Here is a 9,050-nt window from a genome sequence, read left to right as displayed (position 1 = left end):
CTTAGTTCAATGCCACCGTTTGCCATGCACGGATCCAACCATTGTATACACACACACACACACACACACACACACACACACACACACACACACACACACACACACACACACACACACACACACACACACACACACACACACACACACACACACACACACACACACACACACTCACTCATGCCTAGAGTAGGCCTATGCGAAGAATTGGCCTGCAGAGGCTGCGCCAGAAGTTGAATTGGACGATGCCCAAACCTGCCCATAATAGAGGCCTGCATGCATGCCATGCACCACCGTTATATATGTTCTGTTTTAGTCAAATATAGGCCTATACACACATTTATGAATTTCTATAAAAATCAATGGAATATCCTACCTATAGGGCCTGCCCTATATATACTACATGGAAACGAGGGCATTATCACCCATTCGTTTCCATTTGCTCGGAAATAGAAGTTAACATATTGATTTTTTTCTTTTTATAGATTTTGGATTCGATTTGGATATATGCAAATTAGCCTATACGCTAAAGATACCCATGACGAACTATTTATTATTATTATTATTATTATTATTATTTTAATAGTTGATTTTCAATGTTTAAATACTTATCAGCTTTAAACCAATATTGCAATGATAAAAATCGTTTGGATTCTTTTTTTTACCACATGGATTATGCAGGATCTCTCTCTCTCTCTCTCTCTCTCTCTCTCTCTCTCTCTCTCTCTCTCTCTCTCTCTCTCTCTCTCTCTCTCTCTCTCTCTCTCTCTCTAATAAATCATCCCCAGCTGATCCCTTTATACATGCTTAAAGCGGAATCCGTTTTTTCCCCTTTCATCCGCGTGAAGTAGTGGAGTTAACCTCTCCTGATCCGCAGGGCCAGGCAGAGCCCCTCTCATGCGGGCTCAGCGCGCCATTCATTCATTCATTCGTGTGTTCAGCCAGCCAGTCAGACCATTGCTCTTTTGAACGCTTTAGTGCGAACTCTCTCTCTCTCTCTCTCTCTCTCTCTCTCTCTCTCTCTCTCTCTCTCTCTCTCTCTCTCTCTCTCTCTCTCTCTCTCTCTCTCTCCTCTCCTTCTCCGCATCCTCTTCTGTGAGGGTCTGTTTTATACCTCCCTAATATTGACCTATATATACATGGGCATTCTAATATTGACATGTGGGCATTCTAATATTGACATGTGGGCATTCTAATATTGACCTATGGGCATTCTAATATTGACATATATATACATGTGGGCATTCTAATATTAACCTATATACATGGGCATTCTAATATTGACATGGGCATTCTAATATTGACCTATATATACATGGGCATGATTCTCAAGCTATATGACTAGTCTTGGACTATGGTTATTATTAGCATATAACAAGGCAATGCTGCCAATGCAAAAGCATGCTGTTCATATGACCTGATTTTTGAGTGGTGCAACCACTCCTACAACCAGCAATGTGCCCCAACCTATGTCCTAACCTATGTCCCGAGTACCAATAGGGGGTTGTTACGGCCAGCCATAATTAGGTTATTTTGTATTTGGTATTATCTGTTGTTTCCTTTGTTCTGAGGTGGAGAGTTGATGAGAGGAGGAGGAGACCTGTGTCATCATGAGACTGATTACTGGAGAGTGCTTGCTGCTGTGGGGAACTAGTCCTCTCCATGGATTGGCCGGCTCTGATGAGCCCTATGACACCAGCAGTGGATTGGGTGGTGGCCACACCCAAACTATAAAGCTCAGTGGACAAACAATTCTGTTCAGAGGACTGTCAGCTTCAGGGCAGCAGGGAATCGGTCCCCCTGTCCTCTCCCCACATCACCACAACCTGTGACCATCCTGTCAAGCTCTTTATTTGGGATAAGTTTTGAGTTCTGTTTTGATTTGTGTTTGTTATGTTTGTGTTGTGTTTTGTTAGTTCAGGTTAATTTGGGTTATTGTATATTGTTGTAAATATCCATGATTTTGGTCTGTAAATAAATGCACAGTCAGTTTTATTTCACTTGTCTTTCTATATTTATGTTGCTTCCCCTAACCCTGGTGTAACATGTGGGGGGGGCTCATGTCCGGGCCAAAAGTTTAAACTTAAACTTTTGGGTCATTTTGATCATGCCAGTTGGGTTGGGTCTGGTTCTGTTTTGTTTTAGGTTGGCAGATTTGTATTGTTGGTATCGGTGATAATTTTGTGCAGATATGTTACTATTAGCTCATGTGTTTCATTCAAGTGCCTTTGTTGCTGTTTTGCTAATGTCTCAATCTCTGCACTGCAGGCGGAGGGAGAAGAATGGTGTTGCAACATTCTGAGAAGTGTATTCTGGTGGCTTCAGCGAGAGACCTTCGCCTCCTACCGCGGTAGGTGTGACCATGGGGAGGGAGAGGAAACTCTTAGGCTGGCCCTCCACCTACAGTATAGGTGGAGCTCCAAGGAAGGAGTTAAGGCTAGAGCTGACTATGTGTATACAAGCCCCTAGCTAACACTGCCACTTCTAATTTGGATTTTAGTGTGATTTGGGGTGTATTCTGCTGCTATTGCAGTATAAATTGGTGGGGAATGCTGCACAGAATTATAATTTGCTCCTGGGTAAATCTGCCAACCAAATGGTTAAAATTTGTTTTGGTGTTTTCTTTTGTGTTCAGGCCTATACTGATTAGCTCCTGTCATGTTGCACCACTCGCTTCAGACTGGTCTGATTTTTTTTTATTAGGCCCTATTTATTATTATTCTGTTTTTCTTATTTTTCTTATCCCATTTAGGCCTGACGTCGAAATTAACAAAATGTCTTCTAAATCATGACAGTTTTCTGAAATACCTATATGTTTCTATGTCAGCGGTGCTCAATATTTCATGTCAAGGACGCCAAAAATTATATGTATTTGGCCGCCGATCCCCATCTGAAAATATGTTGTTCCAGGGACCCCTCAGAAGCAAAGATTTGAGTTAAAAACGAAAGAATATATATTCCAAGATTTGCGCCACATTTTCACGATTTTTTTTTGTAACCCATTTTTCACCCCCGTGTCAATTATCTAATGTGATCCTGGGCTCTACACAGTGCACACCCTCCGCCAACCTGTGGAGAGCAACGGACTTGAACTCATGCTTCCTTCATGCATGAGTGTCCAAGTTGCTCCTTTACACCTGACAGGGGGGAGTTTCCCTGGTTGGACGTAGCGTGTGGAAGGAACACGTTATTCCAACCAGTTCCTTTCCCCTCCATCAGGCGCCACAGCTGGCCAGGGGGAGGCAGTTTAGAGACCAGGATTACTGCATGTTTTTTGTAAGGGTACCTACCCTATAGGGGACACGGGGAGAACATGCAAACTCCACACAGAAAGGCCCTTTCGCCAACCCCGCCTCAGGTATGGGCACTGATGACGCATAGGAGGAAACACGCCTCAAGCACTCACAGCGTCCCGAGCGGGAATCGAACCCAGGGCCTTCTAGCTGTGAGGCGACAGCACTACCAACTGTGCCACCGTGACCCACCGTGGAGTGCCGGGATTTTTGTACTTGGTGTGTCTATGTGTCTATGGAGTTAACATTACTCTAATAGACTCCCATGTGTGGTTATAATATTCAAATATGTCTTTGAGTCAAAAGGCCCAATCGAAATAAAACCATTTTAGTGACATCATAACCCTAACCCCTCCCCTAACCCTTCCCACATTATCATTGCCCATAACAACAGCTGTGGGCGAGGCTTAAGTTCAGGTGGGCGGTGCTATAAGGTGAAAACCAGGTATACTTAATGAACTGGTGGGTGTGGCCACATAAAAACATAATTTTAACACTTTCTGTACACCTTTTTTGAAAGAAATCTTCCTCCTAGTATAATCATAGTAGGCCTACCCGATGATCATGTTTTAGGGGAGGGGGAGAAAATAACGGCACTCCATCTTTAACAAAAACATATCACTTATACTCTACAAGTCTATCTGAAGCATCTTAAGCGCAAGGCTGAGAGTGTCAAATAAGGTCAGCTGCGTATCGACAAAATAATTCAACGTTTGACTGCAACTGCAAACATAATTGTGTATAACGTCTCCATTGTGGGCTGAACTTGCCTATGTAATATACTCCGATCAAATCATCAGCTTGTGAGAAACACAATCATATAATGTTGGATGTCAACATTCTCTGACATTGTGAGCATGAATAAAATGATAAAAAATAATTAAAAGACTGGTAAATATAGTAGCCTATATATACCGACACAGAAATAGCTCCATGCAGCATTATCCAGTTGAAATAGTCCCTTTTTTTAATTCTCAGTGGGAGCAGTTAACTTTCATGATCGCTATTAAACTGCGTGCGTGCGCGCATACAGCCGTGTATATACAACAGAAACAGTAGGGGGGGACCAGTGCACTCTAAGCAGGGGCCGCTGTGCTTCACTCCATTCACAAATCAATGTTTAACCCGCTGGCTAAAAGGGCCTGGCAGGGGAGAAGGAGGCCAGTGTGGTTGGTATAGAGGCCATATGAAACGGTCCCCGGCGAGCGATGGAGAGGACATAGGAGAGAGTGGACAAAGCGGAACAGGGGAATTCCTTAACCCATTCTGACCTGAGATCAGATTCATACGAGGTTTCCACGGGACACACACTGGTCTGATTAATCCATTCTGACCTGAGATCAGATTCTAAAAATGTCAGTCGTTCTTCGAATTTAAAAAAAATAGCAGACCTACAAGCTCGTATCGCGCCACTCGGTGGCGCGATATGAGCTTGTAGATCTGCTATTTTTCAATAGCTAAAGCATAACATGATGCCAACACCAAAAAGGGGTCCCGGTCAGAATGGGTTAAATAAACCTCCCCCTGGTGCTTAATTTAAATCCCGTTGTACAACAGTGTCGCGGCACGCCAACAAAAAAAAAGAAAACAGCCAATCTACAAGCTCTGCTATTTTTGGGCACATGAGACACTGTGGTATGATTGTATATAAATCATGCATGTTGTTTCCCCTCGTGAAGCATCCCCTTTCCTGCTGCTTAAGGGTACATATATATAAATATATAGAGCAGTGCATGCATGGTTCTCAAACCTTTTTGGGTCAAGGACCCTCAAATGTATTTGGCCGTGGCGGACCCCCCATCTGAAAAGGTTTTGTGTTTTTGGACCTTTTGTAAAAATAATTATATATATATATATGTATGTTTTTAAAAATCTCCAAAATAGCAGATGTACTGTAGATCTTTTTTTAATAACCAACATATAAAGGGATGAAGTGGTTAAAAATGACTGTGATGCTACATCAGTCCTTCTGCTGGGGACCCCCTGGAATCCCCCCCCCCCCCCATGGCGGTCTATTCACACTGCAGTTTTAGGTGATAGTGTGACCGGCGCGGTGGTTGGGAAAACTATACGAAATGACGTCACGATCAGCGACTCACCGCTCACCCGAACGCATCTCTCCGTTTTGACTAAAAACTACAACATGAGGTCACTGAGCCTCGGTGATCAGCGACTCACCGCTCACCCGAACGCATCTCTCTGTTTTGACTAAAAACTACAACATGAGGTCACTGAGCCTCGGTGATCAGCGACTCACCGCTCACCCGAACGCATCTCTCTGTTTTGACTAAAAACTACAACATGAGGTCACTGAGCCTCGGTGATCAGCGACTCACCGCTCACCCGAACGCATCTCTCTGTTTTGACTAAAAACTACAACATGAGGTCACTGAGCCTCGGTGATCAGCGACTCACCGCTCACCCGAACGCATCTCTCTGTTTTCACCTTATCGCCGGAGCATGGTTATGAATAGAGGGTATGTGTGCATGCATAAAGTGAGTTATAGCAAATCCAGTGGCAACGTGAGTTTAACGTCATTTAACGTGGTTTAACCCATTCTGACCGGGCACCCATTTTGGTGTTAGCATCATGTTATGCTTTAGCTATTGAAAAATAGCAGATCTACAAGCTCATAGCGCGCCACCGAGTGGCGCGATACGAGCTTGTAGGTCTGCTATTTTTGAAAAATTCGAAGAACGACTGACATTTTTAGAATCTGATCTCAGGTCAGAATGGGTTCATCAGACCAGTGTGTGTCCAGTGGAAACCTGGTATGAATCTGATCTCAGGTCAGAATGGGTTAATGCAATCATGATAGGACTTTTCTGTTTGGATGTATGGGCTGTCAATGCCAGAAAGTACTTTTGTTTTTGCCACTTAGTAGGCCTTCTCACATAACCTCCGGGCGTGGTGTCATGGTGATGATGTCACATGACGCATACGCATAGATTAAGATTAACCTCGCCTCACCAGGCTTTCCACCTCGGAGGAAAGCCTGCAGGTCTCTGTTCCAAAATTGCCGTGTGAACCGGTCTGGAGGAGCGGATGATATCGCTACGTCATGTTGTAGTCATTGTTTTGTATTAGTCAACTAGGCTGCAGGAACAATCAATCGGAACTTCCTTATCCCTCAAACCAGAGGAATAACAATAATAGCTCTCGTATATAGCCTGCAGCTTTTATTGAGAAAAAAAACGGTTTGAGGGAAAAGGAAGTTGACTATGATCGTTGACTACAAAACAATACTCCAACATATAGCAACATCATCCGCTCCCGACCGGATCGTAAAACCCGAAAAGCACCGAGTGCCACGCTATGGACTTGTAGGGTCTGCTATTTTTGAAAAATCGTGAAAATGTGGTGCAAAAATCTTTGAATATACATTATTTCAGAGTGAACGTTTTTAACTAAAATCTTTGCTTCTTGAGGGGGGGGGGGGGGGTCATTGGGAACAAGATATTTTCAGATGGGGGTCGGCGGCCAATTACGTATCATTTTTGGGTGTCCTTATTGCCATGAAAATGTCTGAGAACCACTGACATAGAAATATGTTTTTTTTCCTGAAAACTGTCAGGTCTAAATGGGTCGGATAGGACCGTGCATTAGACATCAACATCTAACGCAGGGGAGGGGGAGTCCTCCTCTCGCATGGTTGCTTTATAATATGGTCAAATCCTGTCCCAACGTGGCACCCGTCTGACGCAACAGGAGTGAACTACTGCAGTAGGCCTATATACTGTCATCATCATCACTAGTCGTAAACGAGTATGATTGTCCTCCTGTCGGTGGGTGCTGGAGGAGGCCAACCCTTGATCCACTGTTGCAGTGGGTGCATTATGTGAATGGTTGTCATGGGGGTGGTGTGAGGAGCCGTCTTGCTGGTATTTAGCCTATAGGTCTCTCCTTTCTCAGTTGCCTTTTTGTTTCTGTGGCACTGGGTGGAGGTCCTTTTCTTGTCGTGCCGAGCCTCCATGGACCATCCTGCTCCACATGCCTCTCTGGAGGACAGTTAAGGCTCATACATAGTCTGGATTTTCGGTGGTTAGGTGACCACCGAACTACAACATGACGTCACTGAGCCGCGGTGAAGAGCAAACCACCGACCACCGCCCCTTCTCTCTCTTTTTACTCACCACCGCTCAACGTTATTTCAGCTCCGGTGGTCAGCTCACCACCGAAAATCCAGACTATGAATGGGCCTTTATCCTCCTCCTCCCCCCAGGTGTTGAGGTTGTGAAGTGGCACTTTTCTCATGTGAGTTTTGATGTTATCTTTGTGCACCTCTCTTTCTGACTATAGCCGGACATCTTTTTAAACCATGTGATATATTCATACTAGTAATTCTCACATGAACAATGAGCAATTCCTGCAAGGGTTTGAGGGGGAAACAGTGCAGCAGAATTTCAACAAGAAAGTAAAAACGTAATTTGTGAGAAAATGTTGGCTCTTGGGGTGCAAAAGCATTGGCCATTTTTGCGCCACATTTGAACCGATTTACTGATTTATCGGTCAAAAGGGAGACACATCGAAGAGGAAGGACGGGTGCATGCACGGGGAAGGGTCAACATATGGAATGTCAGATCAGGTCAGCTCCATATATGGAGATCTATAGGTGATGATCCAGTCTTCTCCATGTATGGCTATCCAGGGTTTGATGAGGTCAGTGATTTTCATATATGGTGGTGTGTGTGTGACATTTTAAGTTTTGTTAACATGCATATATATATATAGGCTACTGACCAGCCATAGTTTAACCATGTTACGAACTTCCGTCTACTGAAGAAGTTGCCTGGATGTTGAGGATGGAGGTATGGGAAGTGTGGAATGAGTTGCTATATATACACAGACAAATACATCTTCTCATGCTGCTTCCATTTGGATCCCCCGTCAATAAAGAATGACACTTAACAAATCCATTTAAGAAAAATGTCTCGATCAGTTCCATTCCACACAGTCCAATTCACTTTTTAAAGTATCATTTTGCATAATGTATATGGTATTTGTATCGGTATCGGTGGGGGGGATCTGTGATGAATGAAGCATATATAATTTATAGTAAGAGAGAGTCTTGGAGAATCACTAATGCTTGATTTGAACAACGGAGTATTAATTAAGCACATAATATGCGGTCGCAAAGGATCCCAAAACAAGGATTTCTCTCAAGTATAAGTAAGCAGGGAATCCAACAAACAAAGTGTCTTATAGCTGTCCTGCATCTCCCTTCTCACCTTTATTGCCCTGACCCCCCCCCCCGCACGCGCACACGCACGCACGCCTACCTTCCCCCTCCAAGCGCATGTGCTTCTGCCTAAACAGCCCCCCGGAATTCTTTGACAGTGGCTGCACTGTTGCTTGGCAACGATCGAGGAGGGCGACAGACAGCGCCATCCACAGCACGGCGGAGAGGAGACGACTTGGTAGTACGTATAGCGTTGGGTTGGAAACCTTGTATGTTCCGTTGGTATAGTACGTATAGCGTTGGGTTGGAAACCTTGTATGTTCCGTTGGTATAGTACGTATAGCGTTGGGTTGGAAACCTTGTATGTTCCATTGGTATAGTACGTATAGCGTTGGGTTGGAAACCTTGTATGTTCCGTTGGTATAGTACGTATAGCGTTGGGTTGGAAACCTTGTATGTTCCATTGGTATAGTACGTATAGCGTTGGGTTGGAAACCTTGTATGTTCCATTGGTAGTACGTATAGCGTTGGGTTGGAAACCTTGTATGTTCCATTGGTAGTACGTATAGCGTTGGGTTGG

Source organism: Protomyctophum bolini (assembly GCF_963924005.1).
Source record: "Protomyctophum bolini genome assembly, chromosome: 22".
Lineage (NCBI taxonomy): Eukaryota > Metazoa > Chordata > Actinopteri > Myctophiformes > Myctophidae > Protomyctophum > Protomyctophum bolini.
The sequence above is the reverse complement of the archived record's forward strand: the minus strand, read 5'-3'. Positions refer to the sequence as shown.